The 25,750-nt window shown below is 40.5% G+C and overlaps 1 protein-coding gene across 9 annotated transcripts in view; it reads left to right on the forward strand.

Annotated features, from left to right (window-relative positions):
* The window catches only part of DENND1A (DENN domain containing 1A), a 540,688-nt gene that overhangs the window by 235,037 nt on the left and 279,901 nt on the right, over positions 1–25,750 (forward strand). The window lies entirely within an intron of this gene.

Genomic DNA, 25,750 nt, shown 5'->3' on the forward strand with positions numbered 1-25,750 from the left:
TTTAAGTTTTTGTACGGACATATGATTTTTCTGGGTGTTATGGTATGATAACTTTATAGGAAACTGCAGAATTGTTTTCCAACAATATACAGAGTTTCAATTACTCCTCTTCCTCACCAACTGTTGACACTGTCATTTTTTTTCAGTTTAGTCTTCCTACTGAATTATGGCAGTATCTCATTGTGGCTTTAATTTGCATTTCCCTGATGACTTGTTATGTTGAAAGTCTTTTCATGTGCTTATTTACTAGAAGATGTTGCATATCATCTTTGGTAAAGCATCTGTTTAAATCTGTTGATCATTTTTAAGATTGGGTTCTTTGCCTTATGATTACTGAACTAGGATAGTTTTTTTTTAATATGTTCTGGCTATAAGTCTTTTATTAGATATGTGCTTTGCAAATATTTCTCCAGTCTGTGGCTTGCCCTTTCATTTTCTTAACAGCATCTTTCACGTGTCATAAGGTTTTAATTTCAAAGTCCAGTTTATTGATTTTTTTTCTTTTATGGTTCATGCTTTTTGTGTCCTGTGAAATCTTTGCATAATACAAGAGCACAAAGATTTTCTCCTATATTTTCTTCTAGACACTTTATAGATTTATCTCATATTTAGGTCTTTGATCCATTTCTATTAATTTTGTATATGATGTGAGTTAAGGAAATTGGTATTAAAAGTATAAATTATAATTAATAAAACAGTGCTTTTATAATAGCATCAAAATAGTAAATACTTAGGGGTAAACTGAACAAAATATTTTCATGACCTGGACACCAAAAAGTATAAAACATTGCTGAGATATGTTAAAAGAAGATCTAAATAAGTAAAGAGATAAACCATGCTCCTGGATTCAAAGACTCACTGTTGTCAGGATGTTGTGATGCCTAATTTGGCTAGGCTCTGGTGCCCAGTTGTTTGGTCTAATACTAGTATAGATGACGCTGTGATTAACGTTTATAATCAGTTGACTTTAAATAAAGGAGAAACCCCTCCAGAATGTGGGTGGGCTTCAACCAATCAGTTGAAGGCCTACGAGCCAAAAACAGGTTTCCCAAAGAAGAACGAATTCTGCCTCACAATTGTAAGAGAAATCCTGCCTGAGGGACTTCCCTGGTGGCACATTGGTTAAGAATCTGCCTGCCAATGCACGGGACATGGGTTTGATCCCTAGTCCAGAAAGATCCCACATGCCGCGGAGCAGCTAAGCCCATGCACCACAACTGCTGAGCCTGTGCTCTAGAGCCTGCGAGCCACAACTGCTGAGCCCGCGCTCCGCAACAAGAGAAGCCACCGCAGTGAGAAGCCCATACACTGCAGTGAAGAGTAGCCCCCACTCGCTGCAACTAGAGAAAGCCCATGTGCAGCAATTAAGACCCAATACAGCCAAAAATAAATAAATAAATTAATTAATTAAAAAAAAAGAAATCCTGCCTCAGTTTCTAGCTTGCCGACTTGCCCAGCATATTTTTGACTTGCTTGAACCAATTCCTTAAAATAAATGTCTTTATTTATATATGTCCTATTGATTCTGTTTCTGTGGAAGACCGTTAATGGTATAGATGTCAGTTCCCCCAAATTGATCTACAGGGTCAGTGCAATACCACTAGGCTTTTTAAATAGAATTTGACAAGCTGGATTTTAAAATTTGTATGGAAATTCATATGGCAAAGGACTTAGCCAAATTAAGTTTGAAAAAATAGAATAAGTTTGGAAGAACGATATTGCCTGATTTCAAGTCTTATTGTAAAGCTATAGTAATCAATAGTAGACATTGTGGTATTGGCACAAGGATAGATGTATAGACCGATGGAACAGAATAGAGAATCAATTGATTTTTTTTTTTTTTTAATGAAGGTGCCAGGATGATTGAAAGGGATGGGGTAGGATTGTCTATTAGGAAAAAATGTTGATGGAACAGTTGGATATCCACAGGAAAAAAACGCAGCTGACTTCTGAATGTCTGTGTTTTTCAGTACAGAAGAAGAAAATATCTTTAATTCCACCATCCAAAAGTAGAAATTGTGGTGCATTTCCTTTTAGTCTTTTACTAATAATATATGCAATACGCATATAATGCATATGCACATAATAAACTTTTTTCCACTTTCTTTTATGTGGCTACTAGTAAATTTTAAGTGACATAATAGTTGATTTATAATATATTCGTTTCAGGTTGTACAACATAGTGATTCAATATTTTTATAGATTCTCCATTTAAAGTTATTATAAGATATTGGTTGTATTCCTGTGTTGTACAATACATCCTTGTTTGTTATTTATTTTATACATAGTAGTTTGTACCTCTTAATCCTCTACGCCTAACTTGCCCCTTCCTCCACATATTCTAAAATTTACATATTTGAGATCATATACAGTTTTTATTTGATATTCTTTTTACCTATTTTTGTAACATTACGATTTTCTCCCTGAAGGACATTTTAATGGCCACATAAAACTAAATCGCAAAGGAGGCCCATACTTAATCTCATTATCTTTACTATTGGAATTAATAATTATAGTAATAGTAGCTGCCATTTATTGATTACTTTCCGTGTGGAAACTGTGCTGAGCGTCACATGAATGATACTGTTGAATCCTTATGACAACTCTTTCCGGCAGTTAGTTCCATTTTAAAGAAAAGGAAACCAAGGGTTTTTAAGTAACTTGCATATCTCTAATGTGTGAAGCTGGGTTTTATAATCACATGTCTTTTATTCCAGTCCCTAAGAAAAACACACTGCTAATTTTTAAGCTCTTTACATTTTTTTGCTGTCATAAGTAGCTCTGAGGTAGATATCATTGTGTAAAAATCATTGTCTGCATTTCAGACATCTGAACTTCTTTTCCCCTGCCAATCCTTCATCTAGTTTATCCATCCTCATCTAATGAAATATTTTCAAAGCCAGTGTGGTTTCCAACATAGCACGCAAGGCGAAACAGTGTACAAACTGCAGAGCTGTCCTTTTGGTTGATGAAGGCCGAGGCCAAATAAGCACCAGGCCAGGACAGGCATTTCTGTAGGAATACAAATCTGCAGGGGAACGGATCTAACTAAATATTTGGAACTATCTGGTGGTTACTCCTTTTGGAAAACAAAGGGGGAATAATTTTTAGTAGTCTGCCCCCTAGGACATTTAGTCCCACTTTAAAATGGAATTACGTAATGTTGGTCAAGTCACTCAACCCCTCTCTCTCTACCTTGTTTTCTCCACCGCAGAGAAGGCCACTAAGTTTATGGCCAAGTGAAATGTTCTAAAGAGGTAGTGTAGCCCAGTGGACAGACTCTTCTCTGTGATTTAGAAGTCACTAGGGAGGCAACAAGGTCTTGTGGCTTTGGAGGGACTTGGGTTCAAATATTTAACATTTATCAAGTGATCTGAGCCTTTCTGAGCCCCCCTGTTCTAATTACTTAGAATGTAGCGTGCGCGCACAGTGATCTTTTAGCAAAGGGATCTTTTCTCAAAACTCCTCTGTTTGTTCCCTGGATTCATCCTTATTAGGGCTTTGATTCTGTAGAAGAAGCAGGGTAATCTACCACTCCCACTCATATGATTCAAGTCTTCTTTCCTCTAAGGAGTTACTGAGTTCCACCTCTTCTGTATGACTTGGTAATGATAGAGTTAAATCATCTTGGTCCTTAATTTCTGTCTTCTGCAGGTCTACCTATCCGTTGCGTTCTCTTAACCTGTTGTTGAGAGCACAAGTGACCTGAGATAGGAAGTCATGCCTAAGTTTGTGAAAGGGTTGTTTTTAAGCAGCCTAAAGATGGTGTTTATGTTTAGAATGTCCTTTCATTTTCATCTCCAAGTTTAAGGCTTAAGTACCATTGGTGTTAGGGGAGAAAGACGAAGCAGCTTTAATAGTCTCTATGTTATTCCTTGTGTCACTCTACAACTCCGGTGGTTCTTGGTTTTTATACTGAGTACTGAGGCTCCAAGAATCCTGGAAACCCACCATCGAAGAAGAGGAGGAAGACTGATAGATTAAAAGTTGGAGAAAACTGGTGGGTAGAATAATGTCCATCCAGTTTCTCTCACCTCTGCTAATGGGAAGATGTCCCTTTAAATTTTCTGTCTGTATTGATAGGAACACAGTGAGTTTTGCTTGGAGAAACCTCTGTTAAAATGGCTGTTTTTAAATGCAAGAAAAAAAAAAGTAATATGGAACCTAGGTGGAGATGAAATAAATATGTATGTGTACGTATTTATAAATATGCATAATTTTTTTCCTTTTCTCTTCTTAAAATGCCAAGAGGGATATCTGGGGAACAGGATATACTCTGCAAGCAGCTCTTCACTATGATGGAATTTGGGGATTCCTTTTAATGAATGCAAAAGACATGCCTCTTTCATTGTTTGTATAGCTCTGATTTCATTTTAAACTTTAACTGGCACTTGTTAAGTTAGTGTAGTAGCAGGTATTTTGTAAGGCGTGCTGTTAACATAGCATCTTACAAGGTTTGTTTGGAGTGAGTGACAACAGGGTGCTGGTCAGTAGAAACTGTTTTAAATTTGTGTTTTTTATTTTTTGTTTTCTTGTGCCCCGCCTAACTAACCTTGGGAGGATATGATATGGATAAGATCTCCGTCATAATTTAGAAAGGAACATACTCGATCCTTGCCTCTTCTCCGTCTAATGAGTTCGTGTAAAAAATATATCAAAAGAAATTCTCATAGCGAATCCTCACATTTCAAAGGGGAGTATATTTATTATAAGAACTGCTGATTCATTAGGAATGCTTCCTAATTCGAACAGCAACAGCTGCTTCTGGTTAGAATAAACTCCGTCTCTTTTGTGCCCTCTCTCTCCAAGGAGAAGTTAAATTTTGGTTTAAGATTTTTCTCCTGCTTTAGCTTTTCTTCTCCCTTTTTTCACTCTTTCTCAATTATGATGCCTTATCCTCCTCAGTGTTCACAACCCACTATACCCACCCCCCACCCTTAAAAATGACTTTCGTTAAGATTATAAATGCTAATAAAACTCTTCTGATAATGTGGGTTTTTTTGCATTCACAGTGGCAATGGAGTGTATTGTACAGCAGTAAGAAAAAAGTTGAGACATGTTGTAGTCATGAATTCTAAGTGTAATAATTTAAAGTACAGGGAGCATTTCAGAAACTGCCATTGTCCATTAAATGAAACCACTGTATTAACGTATCATAGCATGCTGTTCTAATCACTTTTCTCTAAATACCAGCTTTTGAAAGAAACACGGCTGTATTTTTTATACAAAATCTGAAATCGTGTAATTGAATGGCTTGGCAGAATAGGTAAATGAATGTAGCAACATGCATTCAAATATGTCCCTTTGGTTTGTAATGAGCTGATTGAAGTTCCCAGTTGTAAGACTTGCCATTTTATTTCCTGATTTTACATTCTGGACCCAGACAAAGGTGCCAGTTTTTCTGTATTAACAGGAAAAGGAAGAAGAAAATTGTTCATAAAAATCAAGTGGCCCTGTTTGGCGATCACTATTGGAACCTGAGCTCCAGTAGCCTTTGTTCAACTGTTCTCTGTAAAATAAAGTTTCTTATAATGTGACCATTTCTATTTGATTTTAGAATTATTAAGCCCTGTTAGGATTTAAAGAAATTCTGTCACATATGATGGGGCTGGTCATCTGCTGTGTGTGTGTGTGTGTGTGTGTGTGTGTGTGTGTGTGTGTGTGTACACGCACGCACGCAAGCTCCTGTAACAGATAATCGGTGCCTATGCACACTTCTCTCATAGCACTTATCTCAGTAATTACCCTTGTTGATTTATATGTCTTATTTCCCCTCTAGACACTGAGCTCCTTAAAACTAGAAACTACATCTGATTCACCTGTTAGCCCCAGGACCCAGCAAAGGGCCTCACAGTCAATACATTTTTGATGTCGATATGAGCCATAGAATACTAAAACCAGATGTGTGTCAGAACAGATATCAAAATATACAGTAGACAGAAAGATCATCAGGTTTGGAGCTAAACAGACATTATTTCAAATCCTGGTTAGTAAGGGACTTTGGGACTTCTCTGTGGAATCCGATTGAAATTTTGATGTTTCAGGACAATTCTAGATATTGAAGACCGCAACTACACTAGATTCTCTCACACAAGAGAAGCCATGTTCTTTTGCACCCTAGTTGGTAAGAAAGTATAGCAGAAAAAGAAACGAGAGAGTAATACTGAGGGATTGCTAATCCGTTCAGTGAGGATAACATTCTGGGTTTGTTGAGATACCCTTTTGATTCTGCAAATGGGTGGCTCTGGGTAAATCCCTTCCACTCTCTGGACTTCCCTTCCTTCTGCTACAAAATGAGAAGGTTGAACAGTTTAGAGCAACTGGCTGCTCTCACACCCCCTTTGCCTCATCTGGTTGGGCAGGTGGCAGAGAGCTTGGGTTCTGCTTTTTCTGGTCATGGAGCAAACCCTTGGCACTACCCATAGTATTATGGTCAGACCTCCAGGCTGGGCATGGTTTCATAGCTATAGGAGAAAGCATGGTGCTACAGAGGTAGGATGTACTACAACCCCAGTGTAGACAGATTAGTTTCTTTCATTCACATGTGAGATGTGTCTTAAGTAATTTATTAGTATTAAATAACATAGCTAATGAAGTTTGTAAATAACATACTGTTTCAATGCATTAGGTGGACTGAAGGTATTCCTGTAACATTTCCTCACTTGGGGCAGAGCAATAGCTAGTGCCTTGGTGTTGTGATATATCGGAATGTCCATGGGAATATGTCACTATAAAAATTTGTCTTTCATGGGTCAGCAGTGGGGAAAAGGCTAAAATATACAGTGTGACTTAAAAGTCATGACAGAAGCCATGATAGATCATGATAGTGGCTACATACTGTATTACTTCATTTATATGGCATTCTGAAAAAGGCATAATTATAGGAATAGGAAACAGATCAGGTGCTGGGAGTGGGGAAGTGTTGACTAGAAAAGGGCAGCATAAGCAAATTGGGTGGTGTGGGATAGAGGTGTTCTGTGTCTTGATTGTCTGTGGCTGTTACACAACTGTGTGCATTTGTCAAAATTCATAGAACTATACAACCAAAAGAGTGAATTTTAATTGATGTTAAAAGGAAGTAAATTTTAAAATGGTAATGGTGGGAAAAACAGGTGGTAAAGAGGTGATCTCAGTATAGTGTGGTAGACACCCTGCAGCGGGTGAGGGGGATTGATGGGGGTACAAGGGAGCATTTTGGGGTCCTGGAAATGTTGTATATACTGATTGTGGTGGTGGTTAAACAGATGTATATGGTTATCACAACTCCTCTAGGGCTTCCCTGGTGGCGCAGTGGTTGAGAGTCCGCCTGCTGATGCAGGGGACGCGGGTTCGTGCCCCGGCCCGGGAGGATCCCGCGTGTCGCGGGGCGGCTGGGCTCGTGAGCCACGGCCGCTGAGCCTGCGCATACAGAGCCTGTGCTCCACAACGGGAGAGGCCACAACAGGGAGAGGCCCGTGTACGGGGGAAAAAAAAAGAACTCCTCTAAACGTACACATAGAATGGGTGGGCTTTATTGTATGTAAATTATAATTTAAAGTTGGTTTATGAAAAAGAAAAAGGACCATGAGCTTTGGAACCAGAAGACCTTACTTCAAATCCTGACCGCTGCTTTACTAGCTTGGTGATCTTGAGCAAGTCGCTGTACATCTTTGAGCCTCCATTTCTTCATCTATTAGTTATAGCTGAAGATTCCCCATGTCATGTAGCTCAGGTAAGGAGTAGAGATGGGGAGTAGAGATAATGCCCTTGAACTGCTGGGTCACTGCCTGCCATAGCTGAGGGACTAGATATTTTCATCCTGTGAATGGCTCAGTGTGGAGAACTGATCTTTAAATTAGCTGAAGTTGCTCTATTTTAGAATAGAAGTTAAGTTCAAACATTTGTGAAAGGTAAAAATGTTAACATCCATATGTTTAACGACAGCTCTTAGAGTCTTATTACTGTTGCTGTCTTTTATATCATTATAGCATACTAAATCTTCTAGGCTTAAGTCTTATTTAATTAGTCAAGAACAATACGTAATATTCCTTCAGTCAGGAAAGCCTAAGGAACTATTTACAGTGTTATCTTGAAAAGAGTCATTCATTGAGGAATGATTGGAAAAATACTGGTGACACATTTATGATCCCTATCTTTTTTCCTTTGTTTTCATTCTGTCTTTGAAATGAAATCATCTTGTATCAAGTGGATAAATATTTTTTTCCTTTTTTTGGGGGGAGAGATAGTGTATTTTTATTGAAGTATAGTTGCTGTATAATACTATATAATTTATAGGTATACAATATAGTGATTCACAATTTTAAAGGTTATACTCCATTTATAGTTATATTCCCCATGTTGTACAGTATGTCCTTGTAGCTTACTTTATACCTAGTAATTTGTACCTCTTAATCCCCTCTCCCGTTATTGCCCTCCCTTCCCTCTCCCCAGTGGTGACCACTGGTTTGTTCTCTATATCTGTGAGTCTACTTCTTTTTTGTTATATTCACTAGTTTGTTGTATTTTTTTAGATTCCACATAGAAGTGATATCATACAGTATTTGTCTTTCTCTGTCTGACTTATTTCACTTAGCATAATGACTTCCATGTCCGTCCACGTTGCTGCAAGTGGCAAAATTTCATTCTTTTTCATGGCTGAGTAGTATTTCAAGTGGGTAAATATTAATAAAATTTCTATTGACCCTAGTTCCCTCTTTTATGACAAATACAGTGTGAAAAGTAATTGTAAGGAATATACATATGCCTGTGGTGCTCAGCATTTTAAAGGCATTTAAAATAATCCAAAATATGGCTTAGAACCACTCGTTCTCCTGAGAGAGCAGGTAGACATCTCCTACCTAACAATCATAACAGAAGCCGTCTGTTTGTGAGTGCCTGGTATGGTCTGTGAACTCTGATGGGCACTCTGTATTATTTGTATTAGAAAGTTATTAGTAAATTTGTATTAAGTTGCCTAATTCGTTCCATACCAATGGCCTTGTTAGGTAAATAGGAAGTATTGCCCTTTGGCAGAGGAAAGTGGGCTTGGAGAGATGAAGTCACAGCTCGGGGGAGCCCTCTGATAAGTTGGGGAAGCACACCTGTTGCTCCGGGCTATCCTCTTCTCCTACCATATCACACAGTGGATGCTGCTTCTGCAAGAGTCTCGCTCTTCAGGCCAGCCTTTGCCTAATAGGAACTCATTTTTTAGTTCTTCTCTTGGAGCCAAACCCTCTTTTTAATTGCATTCAGTAGTCTCTTTAAGTGATTAAAAGAGCATTGACATAAGCCTTCACTGTTAGAACCTTCTTCCTAGAGGACTTTGCCAGCTACCTGGGTCTTAGAACCTTTGAGTTTATCTGCTTCCAGACTTCCCCTTTCAGTTCACCTCCCACTCTGCCATTAAAGTGTGCTTCTAAAAAGACAAAGCTGATCAAATCCCTCCTCTGCTTAAAAGTCTTCTTTGCTTTTAGGAAAAGAGCTAAACTCCCTAGTCTTACACATAAAACTCCTCACAAGCCGGTCTTTTTGGATTTCTCTAGTCTCAGCTTCTTCTGCCAAGAATCCCATCTGCACCCCCAACAGAACCTCCCCCCGCCCCAAAATCACACAGAGAAACATCTTGCCCTTACCTTTAAGTGGAAACCAGCCACCCCAAGCCATTTGTAGTCCATTGTCTCTATGCCTCTGGAATATTTTGTCCCCTCCAGATGGAAGTGCACTTTTCTTTCATCTAACTACTCTTCCTCATTTAGCTAATACCCCGGTCTGGTTGAGACGCTTTTCCTCAGTATTCCCACAGCTGTCAATGCCTCGTTGTATCACAGCAGCCTCACATTGCATTGAGATTAACCGTTTACACGTTTGTCTTACCCTGAGAGACCTAGGTTCCTTGAGGACAGACAGTGCTGTGTTTCGCTCATGTATTTATCCTGGCTGTCTAGCACAGGCTGGTGTGTATTGATGCTTGCTAAATGTTTATATGAACCATCCAGCCTTGAGGATTTGGCCTCAAAATCTAACAGGGATAAAAAAGACTCTGACCCTTTTTTCTTCCCCCTCTCAACTTAGGGTGGCCTTGCACAAGTGAGTGTGCCTCCTTTCTGAGATCCACCAGGGTTTATGGAAACTGACTGCTCCCACAGTGAGGAAGGTCACTGAAACCCTTATTAACCAACCTGGAGCTGAGATCCATGTTAAGCGTGGTGCAGTGGAAAGAGCATGAGACTGGTGTGATCAGTTTGTTAAAGAGTGCAAACTTCCATTTCAGCTAGAGAACCTCTTTGGGAACTGAGTCATCACAGTTATTAAGCACACTTAAGGAAACAAGAGGATAGGCTTTCGACTCTGCTCTCCCTATCCAGTCCACCTCCCTACCACCAAACAAGATGACTTGGAAGTTGGTAGGCAGGGAGGATCACGCATGTTGCTTTTTTTTAAACTTAAAAGTGCTTAAAAATAATGCATATTTATTGTAGAAAGTTTGGAAAATAAAGGAAAACACACAAAATGAAAAATCATCTATATATATTATAGAGCCTGCTTTTATATCTAAATATATAGTAAATAGTTTTCTGTGTTGAAATACTTTTCTGTAGTCTGATTTTAATGAATATATAATATTCCAAGGGGGGAGGGGCAGTATAGGGATAGAGGATTAAGAGGTACAAACTATTATATACAAAACTACAAGGAAATATTGTACAACACAGGGAATATAGCCAGTACTTTATAATAACTATAAATGGAGCATAACCTTAAAAAGCTGTGAATCACTATATTGTACACCTGGAACTTATATTGTATATTAACTATACTTCAATAAAAAACAAATAAAAAATAAAATTTTATGCTTATAATTATAAGCTTGTGATTTTTTCTAATAATCTCAAACTTTAAAAAAAATAAATTTTACACCTGAAAGTTTTAAAAAATATTCCATTATTTTGATAGTCCAAATTTGTGAACTATTATTGTACATTTAGCTTGGTTCCAAGTATTTGCAACCATGAATAAGATAAAGTACTTAAAATGCAACACAACCTTTTTCTAATTTTTAAGGCACTGCATGCTCAATACATAAGCCTTAGAAAATGTAGAGAAGAATGTAGAAGGAAACAAAGATTATCTGTAATCCCACAACCTAGAGATAACCACTATTAATTTTTCATCTAATAATCTTTCTATAATTGCGAACATTGCTTCTTTTCAATCTACATTTGACCCTTGAACAACATGGGGTTAGGGGTGCAACCCCCATCGCAAGTTGAAGATCCACATACTGCCTCAAAAACAGAGGAAATGATAACAGACTCACCCAAGGGCAGGAAGCTGAAACAGTTTGGTTAGAAGCAGGGTTCAAACCCTAGTTCTTTTGATTCCACATACTATGATCAGTAATTGAATGCACACTTTTCCCTTCAGTTAGTTAAAGATCTGTAAAATGAAAATACAGGTACTGTATTTATTGGAAAAAATTCATGTATAAATGGACCTGCACAGTTGAGTCAATTTCATATTATTTCATGGGCATTTTCCTATAATATTACTAAAAATATTCTAAACCCTAATTTTCTGTTGCCTGGATTTATCATAATTTATTTAGCCATTCCCTTAGTACATACTTAGATGTGATACATATGTTTCGCTATTATATACATGGTAAAGAACTTCCATTTACAATATAGTACCAAAAAATTGTTACAGCATTTAATGCTGGTGGAAATAAAGTAAAAATAATTCCTGCATACATTTTTTTAACCTTCATATTCTGCTTTTTTAAAAAAATTAATTAATTAATCTTTGGCTGCATTGGGTCTTCGTTGCTGTGCGTGGGCTTTCTCTAGTTGTGGCGAGCGGGGGCTACTCTTTGTTGTGGTGCACAGGCTTCTCATTGCAGTGGCTTCTCTTGTTGCAGAGCATGGGCTCTAGAGCACAGGCTCAGTAGTTGTGGCTCACGGGCTTAGTTGCTCTGCGGCATGTGGGATCTTCCCGGACCAGGGCTCGAACCCGTGTCCCCTGCATTGGCAGGCGGATTCTTAACCACTGCGCCACCAGGGAAGTCCCCATATTCTGCTTTTAATGGTTACTGAAAGATAATTTTCCTGCTCTCTTTCATATTATATGAGTTTAAGAATTTATGTCAGAGAAACCTGTTTCTGCCAGCTTTGCTGGCCAAGCTTCCTTTTTCTAAAAATTAGTTTTTAGGGTTTCTTTTGAGGGAGACACACAACTGGTGGTGCTGCTGGGGACTGCTGACTTATGACTTGTTTAACCAAACACTTGACCTTCCTCTAACCTACCATACTTTAAGAGAGTTAATAACACCAATTTTAGACTTTTTTAGCATTACGGACTCCTCCTGGATTATAATAAAACATAAGCCATAAGCACAAAGATTGTTTTAAAACTAAGGCGTGGCCGAGGGGCAGGATTTTTTGTCAGGGAAACAACAGAGAGTGACTAACGGCACTTTATATTTCAAATCTGATCACCCAGTAGTGGACGCCCACCTTCTCAGGTTGCTCAGGATTGGGTTCCTCCATCCTGTTGAAGGGCTCAGCTGAGGAAACTGCTCCAGGCTCTGGCTGTGTTCTGTGATTATGGTGCAGAGAAAACGCATGCCTTAGCTCCTTGCATGGAGGCCCAGCCATTGCTTCCCACATTTTCCAAGTTTTGTTTTTGTTGCCTCTATCAGATCATTCCTAATGCCATAATGGTTTCACATACAAATTTAAATCAGGGACCTACTTTAGTGGAAGCTATGCCTTAGTCAACTCTCTGTCCAGTGCCTGGCTTATATCAGGCAATGAATGAATGAAGGAAAGAAGGAACGAACGAACGAACAAACGAGAGCTAGCTATAAAACAAATGAGCATTGTCCCATTTTGACAATTTGAAAACACCTGATCACATGTAAAGTGTGTGTGCTGTCTAGTGTGTACTTCACTGATACTGTTCCCTGAGGAAGATTTTTTTCAGAAAAGTACCTACTGGTATAGCAAGTCACATAGACCTGGATCCAGCCCTGATCTACTCTGTGGCTGTGTGAGTCTGAGCAAATTACTTTTTCTGTGCTTCAGTTTCCTCATATGTTATCTGGGGATGTAATGGTACCTACGTAATAAATTACTATGAGGAGTAAATAAACAAATGCATGTAAAGCTCCTGGCATTTGGTATTCCAGAATAAATGGTGGTCTCTACTATTATTTTTTTTTAATCAGTTTGGAACATGATGAGTGGTAAAGGTACTTGGTACAAGGTGGATCTTGCAGTTGGACAGATTATACCCTGTTCAGCAGGGTAGCTGTGCCTCTGTGTGTACAAGAAATTTGCTTCCCTTGTGTTAGCCATGGAGGTTTTCTTTGGGAGTAGGAGAATCTGCTGGGCAAGACAGATGCCTGTGGCAGAATGAAGCGAGGAGAAGGGTTGTTTGGCTTATACAAATTCCTGTTTTACCTTCCCTTAAAACCTCAGTCTCATTTCCAAAAACATTTTGGGAGAAACCTCTTGGTGAGAGAGTTGCTCTGTCACGAAAGGTAACTTGAGAGCAGTTTCCTGTCCACCTTTCTTGCCAGCTCTCTAGTCACAAGATCCTGCTTTGTACCCAAAGGAGTCTTTGAACATCAGCTGTCTTGAACAATCTCTAGTCTTATCACTTATTTTAATGTTCCTTGCACAGGTCACTCTTGGATGTGGTGCTCTGGGCAATCTCACCCCAGAATGCTTCCCTTCCTTTATTTAACCTCTGACCTGTGAAAACAAGAGTTAATCAAGAGTTCTAAGGTAGCAGAGAGGAAGGGGAAGTGTTTGGTTACAAATTAAATATGAACAAGTCATAAGTCATAAATCCCCAGTAGTGCTACCAGTTGTGTCTCAAGTTGCATATGGTACAGGGTGTTTGGGTTATAAATTCAAGTTCAGGGCTCTCTGATTGCTTGCGGGTAGGTGGTTGGTTAGTTTTCTTTTGGCCTAAAACTCTTTGCCTTCTAAAACATTACTTTTATTGGACCAGCTACATTTATATTCTACCTTCTCTCTATGTGCCCGTCTCTCCTTTTTCCTTTCTTTACCTGCCTGCTTGCTTGTGTTGATTGGCGTGCTGTCCTGTGAATTGAGACAGAACTGCTTTCCTGAAAGAAGTTAAGCATATGGAAAAAGTTGCCAAGGAAAGGCATTGAAGCATAGAGCATAAATGGTTTTAAGAGACAGCCAGACACTTTTATAGAGAGATTTGTGATTGAATGACGTAACAGAGATCTGCAGAGATCTGGGGTGGAAATGAACTTAAATGAGTGCTATTCGTGGAAAACTGATGCCCTGTCTAATCTAGCATTTCCTTAATTGTCACCATAAGCATACATTTAAAGCTTTATGCTTTAAATTTTAAAAAAGGCAACAGTCTGTTTAAGAATCTATGACACAGGCCATTGTTTTTTTAGATAAGTTCTTAAAAATACACCTCTAAGGTAGCAGAGGCATTGGGTTTTGACACGCAGCACTGGAAACTTGAAATATCTCTTTTGCCATGCTTGATTAAAACATTTTAAATTGAGCTATTTATATTTGTGTTTCCGAATATAACATGTACGCTAATTCCTAAAGCAATAAAGAGCTGACACATGACTAGTGTCCCTGGAGCTGGCAAAGTAAGAAAACATGCTGAACTCTTGGGAGGCAGCCAAAGTTGGATTGCTCAGAACGCTTCGAGCTGAGGGACCTTTGGAGGCAAGCTTTCATTTTATCAGGGCATTACAGTAAGAACTGCAAGGTAAGGATTTAAAATCCTAATCTCAGGATTGACTATTGTACTTGATCAGGTTGTACAACTGATACTGTGTTGTATAGAGTGAGTAGGATAGAAATCACATTGGACTAGTTTTGTGTCTGAGCTGTGCTTTTAGTAACTGTGCTGTCCTAGGTAAGTTACTTCACTTCTCTGAGACTCAGTTTTCTCATCTGTAAAATGGAATGATAATTCATCTCATAGAGTTGTTGTAAAGAATAATAGTTCAAAGCACCTATTGCTTGTTAAATTTCCCACTTTTCTCCATTAGCTTCCACTTCCTAGCTCTGAAATGAGAATAATATCAAATGGTGTCTCAGTGGGATAATTAATTTTGTTGTTTACTACTGAAAGTAGGACAGGACTTCTTGTGTAGCCATTTCTTCCTTTTGTTGTGTTTTTCATTTTCAGTAGAGACAATGTGTTTCTCTTTTAGTCTGTGAAAGCTCCTGTAAGGTAGGCCATGGTTAGACCCTCCCTAACCCATTATATTATATTACAGTAGTAATTTAAACCATAAAATAAGATGCTCTGAATGGGGAAAAAACTTGCAGGTGTGTGAATACAGGAGTGGGCTGCATCATAAACTCTCTTAGGAAAATGATGAAAGGCCTATGTGCTCATCCTCTCTAGGCTCAATGGAAAATATCAGAGAATTACACTGAATTGTCAGTGCAGGTGTCATTACTCCACAGATCTTCTGTTACCAACACTTCACTGGTGATAACAGAAAAGTGCCTCCTTGCTTTCCTCCTGAGCATCTCCCTCAATCATAGTAATACTGTCATAGAAAAGAAGACGACACATCCGCTGTCTAAAAGCAACAATTATTGAATACCCATCAAGAGGGAAAAGAGCCTTGTTTCCAAAATCAAATCCAAGTGTATGTTTGGGTAGATTTATGTAAGCACAGATGTTTTATGGGAGCTTGTTGGTTTTTTTCCTAATGCAAATTAATATTTCTGCTCATGCAGTGCATATAACATATTTTCCTGCATAGATGTAATAGGTATCACAATGGGATGTTAATTATGGACACAAGTCAGAGATTCTTGAGCTTAACCAGATGCCATAATAAATTTACAATTTGAGATCAGCAACTGTGAGCAAAGCAGAATGCTCAGATTGAGTGAGACTTGCTCTGATCTCCCAAAGGGGATTGTTCGTTTTTTCTTATTTAGGTTCCTCCAACTTTTAAACTTAATGGCAAAAGAGTACAATTTCATCAGGGAAAACCATTGTTTATTCTCTTCCAGGCTCAATGGTGGGTGCATGTTTCCCCCTAACAACAGCCATGTGAGTGTAGATAGTATATTCCCATTTCACACGTGGGGCAGAAGAAACACAGTTCAGGCCACAGCTAGTGACAGAACAGTGGGTCTCCTGACTTTGCAGTCTGTGTGAAGTTGATCAGCGAAGCGTCATTTCTTGTGGGAAGACTTTCCAGAACCTCTCCTCTGTTCCCTCTATGAACCTCTGTCATAGCACTGACCCAGTGCTGTCGACAGTATTTGCCAGTGTGTCTGCTTCCTTCCTGAGACAGTGAGCTCTCCAAATGCTGGGTCCTGGGTCTCATTCCCCATGCACCTTGCACAGTGCCAGCCATATATTGGATGCGGCTTAATAAATATGGAGGAATATGTGATTTCATGGATGATTGACTGCAACATTTGAAAAGTGAATGATCTGGAAATGTGTGATGTTTGGACTGTAAGCGTCACCTCAATTTTAAATTCCAGAGTATGTTCGTTGAAGTTTAGTGTGGTTAGCTCAGGAGGTTGTGGTATGTTTTTCTCACAGGGAGGAATGTGTGCACCTTGGTGCCAAGGCTGTAGTTTGAGAACTGTAGACTAGCACACAAGGGTGGTTTTTGTTGGGCTTAAAGATGGGAATGCTTGTTGGCTGAGTGTAATGAGAGAGAAGATGAGTCTTATAGAAGGCAGTGTGGTTGGAGACTAGGGTCTTCCCACTTTCCATCTCCAACTGGGAGGGAAAGGGGAGGGCATGAGAGGTGTAGGAGTAGGAGAAAGGGACGCTCATGTTAGAGCTATTCTCTTCAGTAAGTTTGGAGAGAAGAAAATCTTCTGAAGAGCAGGAGAGATGGATTAGAGATGGGAGAAAAAGAGTAAGTTTAGAGCAGACTCTGTGGGAACATGGGGCCTGATACACTACGGATTAGAGGATTCTTGAGCAGTTTTAGAGGTTCACCTGTGCTTGAAAAATTAAGTTGCCAAACTACAATAATGAGCTCGGTTTTTTTTTTTTTTTTTTTTTTTTAATTTATTTATTTATTTATTTTTGGCTGTGTTAGGTCTTCGTTTCTGTGCAAGGGCTTTCTCTAGTTGCAGCAAGCGGGAGCCACTCTTCATCGCGGTGCGTGGGCCTCTCACTATCGCGGCCTCTCTTGTTGGGAGCACAGGCTCCAGACGTGCAGGCTCAGTAGTTGTGGCTCACGGGCCTAGTTGCTCCGTGGCATGTGGGATCTTCCCAGACCAGGGCTCGAACCTGTGTCCACTGCATTGGCAGGCAGATTCTCAACCACTGCGCCACCAGGGAAGCCCTGAGCTCGGTTTTTGACATTTTCCCATATTACATCTTCCCATAGTACTTGAAGTAGAAACAAAAAAAAGTAGATAGCAGGGTTTACTTGCGTTGAAGGGATAGACAAGGAGCAAGAAATCTTAAGTTTGTGGGTACTTCTTGATCTGCTTAGAATATTTATTTGCTCACTCTATTTTAAATTATTTGTCACTCCAGCAGTCCATTGATAGGAATTGTTTTTGGTTCTGGATCATTTTTCTAATCAAAATGCTGCCTCCTAAATTTGGAGCCCCACCTCCCAATAAGAGTTGGTTGACTGTTTCTCTGTGGCTCTAGTGGTAATGGCCTTAGTAGAAACTATAGGGATGAGTTACATCTGTCAAGGGAAGTTCTGACTTAGTGGATGTCTAACATGTGCCAGGCACACATTAGAGATTAAACAGTCAATATACGGTCATGATCCTTGCTCTCATGGAGTTGATACTAGTCAAGAACTGAGGTGAGTCTTCATATAGGGTAAGCCCAGGACGGCCTCATATGCTGGGGCTAAAATGCATTTATTTAAGTGGGACCAAAATTTTATAGTAAAAATGGGGGAGTTGTTTAGAATTTTTATCTAGAAAAAATGAAACAAACTTTGAAAATCAATTCATTTTGACAAAATCTAGCCTTTATCCCAACAACACATTAATTCTTAGAATAATGAGTCAAGTGAATTTTTGTCGGTGGTGGTATGATTTTTCAGACATAATAACACTTCATGTTTGACTTTCATAGCATAATCATAAAAGGAGTCATTTTTCCAAAAGTTTTTGAGGACGTCATCAATTTCCTCAAGGCCTCTCTTAACCGTTTGATATTGAATTCATTTTCTTTTGATGTGCCACCATCTTTGTTTTTCTTGATTTTTCTCTTCGTCTCTTGTTACCTGGTCTAATTCTGCCAGATCTTTATTTATCAGTCACTTTTCCTTAGCTCTGAGCGGTTGTCCAGCATCTCTAACAAGGGCTTCATAAAATCCTGCATCGTTGCAAAGGTTGAACTTTTATTTGCATTTTTAAAAATAAATTTATTTATTATTTATATTTTTGGCTGTGTTGGGTCTTCGTTATGGTGCACGGGCTTCTCATTGTCATGGCTTTTCTTGTGCAGCACAGGCTCTAGGCACACAGGCTTCAGTAGTTGTGGCACACGGGCTCAGTAGTTGTGGCTCGTGGGCTGTAGAGTGCAGCTCAGTAGTTGGGGCGCACAGGCTTAGTTGCTTCACGGCATGTGGGGTCTTCCCGGGCCAGGGCTCGAATCCGTGTCCCGACCTGCATTGACAGGAGGATTCTTAACCACTGCGCCACCAGGGAAGTCCTTTATTTGCATTTTATTGTAGACATTTGACCAACGAGACACTGACAGAGGAGTAGGTATAGATGCTAGTCAAACTGGAAGGGCTAAGTGGGGACTTACTGGTTTAAGGGGTCATATCATTTGTGAGTATCTTCCTCTTATAACAGGTTGTAATTTCCTGTCTGCTCTGGTGACTGCGGGGCCTGATGAATTCCTATACAGAGTCCTGGAGGAACCTCTGAAGCAGACACCAGGAATGTTAGGCAGAGAGGGACAGGAAGAGTATTCCAGGCTCGGGGTTGGGTGTCTCTGTATACATCAGTTACATTAGTTAGATGGTGTGTATCTTTTTGTAGAAGAGGAAACTGAGTCTTTGAGAGATTGCTTCCCTGAGGTGTCACAACTACTAAGTATCAGAACTGAGATTCATACAAGGTTATTCGACTCAAGTCTGTGTTCTCCTGATGTCCCATGCTGCTCTGCTTGTTTAAATTTGGGGGTTGGGGGTTGGTAATATGCCAAGTAGCCTTAGCCAAGGGATGCTTTGTCATCCAATGAATCTTGGCAAAATCTGCTGGCAGGAAGTAAGAAAAGAAGGGATACCTCTTTTAGAGTACCTGCAATGAAGTTTTAAGAGCTTCTTAGGCAGTGGAAATCACAAAGAAAAGTTGAAAGACTGTATTGCATGTCACTCTTCTTAGTTTAAACTCATCATTCCAAACATGAGTAGATGCACATCTGTGGCAAGCCCTCAGGGAGGTACTATTTCATTATATCTTCTAATATAATGGTGCCTGAGTGTTTAAATGTTAAACTCTTTGTTATAAAGTACTTTTTCATTTCACTTTCATACTACAGCCAGGGCATTTTGTTGATCTTTTTCAAATTATGTGTATAACTAGATCATATATATGTGTATATATATATATATATATATATATATATATGTATATATATATATATTTTTTTGGCTTTGTTGGGTCTTCATTGCTGTGCACGGGCTTTCTCTAGTTGTGGCAAGCAGGGGCTACTCTTCCTTGCGGACTTCTCATTATGGTGGCTTCTCTTGTTGTGGAGCACAGGCTCTAGGCGCGTGGGCTTCAGTAGTTGTGGCATGAGGGCTTCAGTAGTTGTGGCTCACGGGCTCTAGACTGCAGGCCCAGTAGTTGTGGCGCATGGGCTTAGTTGCTCCTTGGCATGTGGGATCTTCCCAGACCAGGGACCGAACCTGTGTCCCCTCCATTGGCAGGCGGATTCTCAACCACTGCGCCACCAGGGAAGCCCATAACTAGATCATATTATCGAAGTTTTTCTTTTTAGGGTAGCAAAGTGGACAGTGGTTCTGGTAAGGCTGAGGTGACCCACTGGGCTGTGGTGAGGGGGAGATAATCACTTTCTGCCTGGCTCTAAATACTCATCTTCAGAATGTTACTTCTCTTTAACTGGCCCTTTGGTTCCCCACCGATTCAAGAATAAAAGGGAGGCCCGTGCATTTGGCATATGAGAGCCCCTCCAGAGCCTGGCCTTTCTGCCCCCTGCCTCATCTTTGTCCTCCTGCAGCCTGCACACCCTACTCTCTGGCTATTCCAACTGCACCAGTGGTTTGTGCCTACAAGCCCTTGCTCATGAGTTTTCCCTGCCTCTAATGCTCTTTATCCCCACCCATTCCAACCTTCTTCCCTTAGGCAGAGAACAACCTCTTTCAAGACTTAGCTGAAGCCCAACCTTCTCTCTGTGATGCGTATTGACTCCCACTCACAGTTGCAACCAGCTCTTCTCTCCATTGCATGCCCCTCCCTATAGCCATGGTTTTAAATTTTTTATTTTATTTTCCCAACTCATGTCATTATTCTGTATACTCTAGTTGGTCTACCGTTTATTTATTTATTTGGCTGCGCTGGGCCTTAGTTGTGGCACATGGGATCTTCTTTGCGGCATGCGAATTTTTTTTTTTTTTTTGCAGCATGCGGGATCTTTGTTGTGGCATGTGGGATCTAGTTCCCTGACCAGGGGTCGAACCCAGGCCCCCTGCATTGGGAGTGCAGAGTCTTAACCACCAGGGAAGTTCCTACTTATGGTAGTTTTTATAGAAGAATGACTCTTTAGATTCTCTCCTCCCCATTTTATTTTTAATTTTGAAACAATAACAAACATACAGAAAAGTGTGAGTATAATACAAATGCCTCATTTGGGAGATGTTGCCAAAATAATACCCAGTAACTCTCGAATACTTTAGTATGTGTTATAAAAGATTTTTTTTTTACATAGCTACATTACAATCATCAAAATCAGAAAATTAGTATTAATTTTGATGCAGTACTACCATGTAATACTTGGACCTCCCATTTGTGTGTAAGTGTGAGTGTATATAAAGGATATAGTTCAGGATCACATGTTGCATTTTGTTGTCATGTTTCTTTAGTCTTCTTATTCTGAAATAGCTCCTCAGTGTTTCCTAGACTTTTATGAACTTGACACTTAGGCTATTAATTTGTAAAAGCTTCTTCAGTTTGGATTTATCTGATGTTTCCGTAGGAATTAAGTTCTACTCTGTGGCAGGAATATAATAGTATTCTGCGTTCTTTTCATTGCATTCTTCCAGGTGGTACACTATTTCAATTTGTCCCACTACTTGATTGAGGACATATCTCCTAGGATTCTCCATTCTTTTTCCCTTTTTAATTAAAAGGTATACTAGGAATATCCTCATCCTATCCTTACCAAACTTTTAATTTGCTCATTTATTCCAGCATAGACTCATGATTTCCTTTTTTAGTTATTATTAAATGACCTCTTTCTCTCCTTATTTGTTTTGATGCTCAAATTGTCACAGATACGGTCAGTAGGAACCCATCCATACTAGCTTTTGTGTCCCATTGGTATGCCCTAAGCATATGTTGAGCACTGCCTTTTTTCTAGCACAAGGTATTTCCCAGCCCTGGCCCTGGAATCAGACATTTCTTCCAGGAGCCCTGGTTCCTTCTAGTGGAGAATGGTACTTAGAAGCCAGGATTTGGGCATTAAGTGTGCTTATTATAATTGGGATGTCTGTGCCAGGCCCTTCAGTGGCTACAGCTAGAGAATATATGTATCTGTAATATCTGTAATAATGTACATACATACATTTGTATTTCTTTTATCTCTCTCCATGATTTCACATAGTTACATCTAATTCCAGTTCAGTGTGGTAGGGTTCATTCTTATTTTCTCCCTATTCATATTAGTAACTCTCTTCTCTAATAGTAATAAGCTTGGTTTTCATTATATATTTACTTACTTGATCAGTCTTGATCTATTCCCCTGTGTGTAACCAGTCTCCCTCTTTTGTAGCCCCCCTCCTCTGTGGCTGCCGTTCTCACCCCATTTGAACTCTGACATTGTAGGCAAGGCAGTCACTGCTGTCTCCTCCTGCCATAGACATCCTTCTCAACTGCTTGAACTCTGCCTGGCCATCCTTCATAGAAGCCCTCCTGTCCACTTAGGCTCTGGCATCCCACACTGGACTGCCTTCCAGATGCTCTTTTTTAATCCTCTTGGGTTCTAATACTACTCTAGTCAACTTCTTTCTACTGACATAGATGCTTTCGTTACCCAGTGCCAGGCCTTTCCCCTACTTATACACCCTTCTTACCCCTTTTGAGTTCTGACCCTCCAAGCCAGGCCACCTCCTGTGTAGACACCCTCCTTATCCTCCTGGAGCCCTGATTTTCCCTTACCGTGGAACCCTCCTCCCCCCACTTGGGCTCCAAAACTCTGTGCCAGTTTGTTCCATCTGGGGAATATCGTCCTCTCCATGCTTGTGCTGTGACGTCCTGCTCACGACTACTCTTCTTGCAGGTGGTCACCTTTCTCAACTTGATCCGCTTCTGCCACCATTGCACCCCATCTCTCTCTCTCTGTCTCTCTTTGTCTCTCTCTCTCTCTCACACACACACACAAATGCGCGCGCACACACACACACACACACACACACACACACACACACACACACCTCTACCTTGCTTGGGCTCATTTAATGGCTTTGAACTGAACTATTAGCAAGTGAAGTGGGAGAGCTTTTTAAAATTTGTAATGGTTTTCTATTTTAGTACTTAAGACACTGGAGTGGAATCCCATCATATACACACTATTCCAGGTCACTCGTACATGTGTGGGAATGATTATACTGAAAGTCCATTCAGTGGAGTGAGATTAGAAAAGTGAGTCATCTATCTATCCTCTGTTGGACTCAGTTCCTAAGTTCACCTGGAGGGTAAGCAGCTCACCAAGCTGACAGATTTGAACAGAGGCAGTTTTCATTCAATAGGTCCCCTATACTTGGGCCATCTGCTTTGTTTCTATACAAACCAAGTCTGCTGTACATTGGAGTCATCTTAAGGGAATTTTACAGGTGATTTTGACTGTGAGCCATTTGACTCTATGTGCAATCTCTGGGACCTGCCCCTGCACTTCACACAAAGGCTTGTGATAGCCCACATTAGTGAGGTCATGTGTGTAGGAATACTTGAGTGCTGCCTGAGCTCTTCTCAAGTTTAAGAATTTATATTGCCTCACACAAAACAAAAGCCTCTTCATTTGACTGTCAGGTCAGGGAGTAAGGACAGACCCTGGGACAAAGTTACCTGACCTATGATTTGGCAAGAGAAGCTTGGATCAAGGCCGGTGCCGGGGAAGCAGACTTTTCCCATTTTGGCTTTTTCCCATCAAGTCTCTGCTGATTGGGTCATGATAATGCTCCTTTTGGTTTAATAATTTGATGCAAAAGCCTACGCTAAATAAAACACTTGGGAAAGAGTTCCAACCCCCCACCTAAACTATTACTCCTTGTTGTATATGTCTTTTTACCACGTGGGACCGTGGCCTTCTTGAGTGCAGGGACCCTTTGTGATTGGGATTTTTGGCCCCAGCCTTGGACTGAGCCCAGCACATATTGATGCTTTGCATTGCAAACTCGAGCAGTTGCATTAAGGTAGCAAGTGGAGCAGGCGCCGTCCTTTAGCCGTCCCGGGAGGAGCAGTGTAATGGAGTGTTTGTTTCCTGTCTCTGGATTGGGAAGTAGTGTTTACTCCATGCTGACAGACAAGTACAAAATGGAGTGGAGGGTCTCCATATCCTCACCTGCACCCTTGCAGGCAGCGTGAAGCTGTTGTGTCCGCACTAATGAAGCAGTACAGGAAACGCCACTGGATAAAGTTCAGCTGTGAACCCTGGCCTCCCAACAGGGGAAGAGAGGGATCCTTTGAAGAAGACAGCTGGGTTTTGGTTTCAAGACCTTAACACTGCCATCACTAGATATTCATCTGTCAGTGCACAGGGGACAACATGTGGGGAACAGTTGTGTCCAGTCAGGCTGAAGGAAGAAAGAGATGGCTGATTTCCAGGGTAACTATAAAACCGCCCATGGCTGAGGGTTCTGCTTAGCGTAGCCAAAAAGAATCGATTTGGTGAGGTCGAGGCTGAGTGTGAGAACCTGGGCACAGTCTGCTGTGGGCTGGGTGGCTGTACCATGTCAACCTCCTGCATCCTCACAGCCCGGCAGGACGCGGAGGTGTGAGGTTCTGGGCCCAAACTATGTTGGTCAGTTGAACCTAGTGGCCAAAACTGCTTCCTATATACCACAGTCCTAAGTTATCAGAGAAGCCAGCCTGTCCCAAGTCACTTGATCAGGACTTCCTAAAATAACTTCAGGTTTTCTCTCATTTACTTGAAGCCATGGTTTCCTTACAAGAAAATATTTTCTCTTCTTGCTTCCCCTCGACCCCTTCCTGCTGGATTTAACTAGTGGTATTTTTTTCTTTCAGGGAAAAAAAAAAAGATATTTGTAATCCTTGGTTGAATTTGTTTGCTACCAGTCCTCTAATCTGGGCAGGAGTTTTCTTCTGAGGGGATTTACTGTTCCTTCTATAATGGCTTTTAACTCAGCCGAGGTTTATTTAACAGAATAGGAAGGGAGAAACTTATCTCCTCCCTAATCCCTCTTGAATGTTTACATTACTTTGCCAAAGTAAATGCTGTGTAAAGTGGCAGCAGTCCTTTGCTCTGTAATAATCAATATGCAGCTGCCAGAGCTGATTGAAACATATTAACATAAGTGATAATACTGTCATAGAAGTGAAAAGTTAAGTTGCTTATCAGTATATTGTGATAAGCTACTTAAATTTTACAGTAGCATGTGCTGGCTTCAGACAGACGTTAATGACAGAGAACTGTGCGCTTTATCTGTCCTCTCTATTGCCTCTCACTTCATTTATTACCCTCAACGGTACAGCTGGTAATCTGTCCAGGGCGCTGATTTCCCTCTGCTTGGCAGGATGGAGTCAGTGCTCCACTCTATCAGTAACGGATACTGTTAGCGCAGCAGGGCAGATGTGAGCAGGTCGGCAGGCGCTTGGTATGACGCTCTTCCCACATGAGTATTTGATATTGCTTTGGAAAAGTTTCTTATGGAGAACAAAGCCATTTAAATTTTAAGTGAAAAAACTTCTTGGGAGTAGGGGTATGTTTCAACAATAATTCTGTAGCAACAATGCGCCTTCGTTGTTAGTCTTTGGTTTTGTTTGTTCTATCAACACTGAGCACTGAGGGTCTGCTAGGCTCCATGCTTGGTCCTAGGAAGACAAAGTAAAGAAAGATGTGATCCTTCCTCTTCGTCATGCTCAGTCTGCTGGGAAGACAGACACGCCATTGAGGGCCACATGGTGTGTGGACTGTTCTAACAGGAGTTTGCACGTGACAGGGCAGCACAGAAAAAAGGGAATTAGGGCATGAGAGGTGGGGATGGGGAGGAGGTGGGGAACTGTTAGGAGGATGAGTAGAAATCAGCTAGACTAGATCATGAAGGTCAAAGGGAGAAAAGTGCCGAGTGTATGCAGTGCAAGCTCTGGCAGGCTTGAGGATGCCTGGACATTCCTCAGAGCGTGGCTGCAGTGAGAGGAGTATGTATGTGGGGCTGCAGGGCGAGGACAGCCGGAGACATAGTCAAGGACCTGACAGAGGAGCCTTAAACACTGTCCTAAGAAGTCCCGTAGTGATGGGGCACCACTGCAGGAATTCAATCCAATGTGCTGCTTAGATTCGCACTTTAGAAAGACCATTCTATGAGCCA

Source organism: Phocoena sinus, chromosome 6 (assembly GCF_008692025.1).
Source record: "Phocoena sinus isolate mPhoSin1 chromosome 6, mPhoSin1.pri, whole genome shotgun sequence".
NCBI classification, from domain to species: domain Eukaryota; kingdom Metazoa; phylum Chordata; class Mammalia; order Artiodactyla; family Phocoenidae; genus Phocoena; species Phocoena sinus.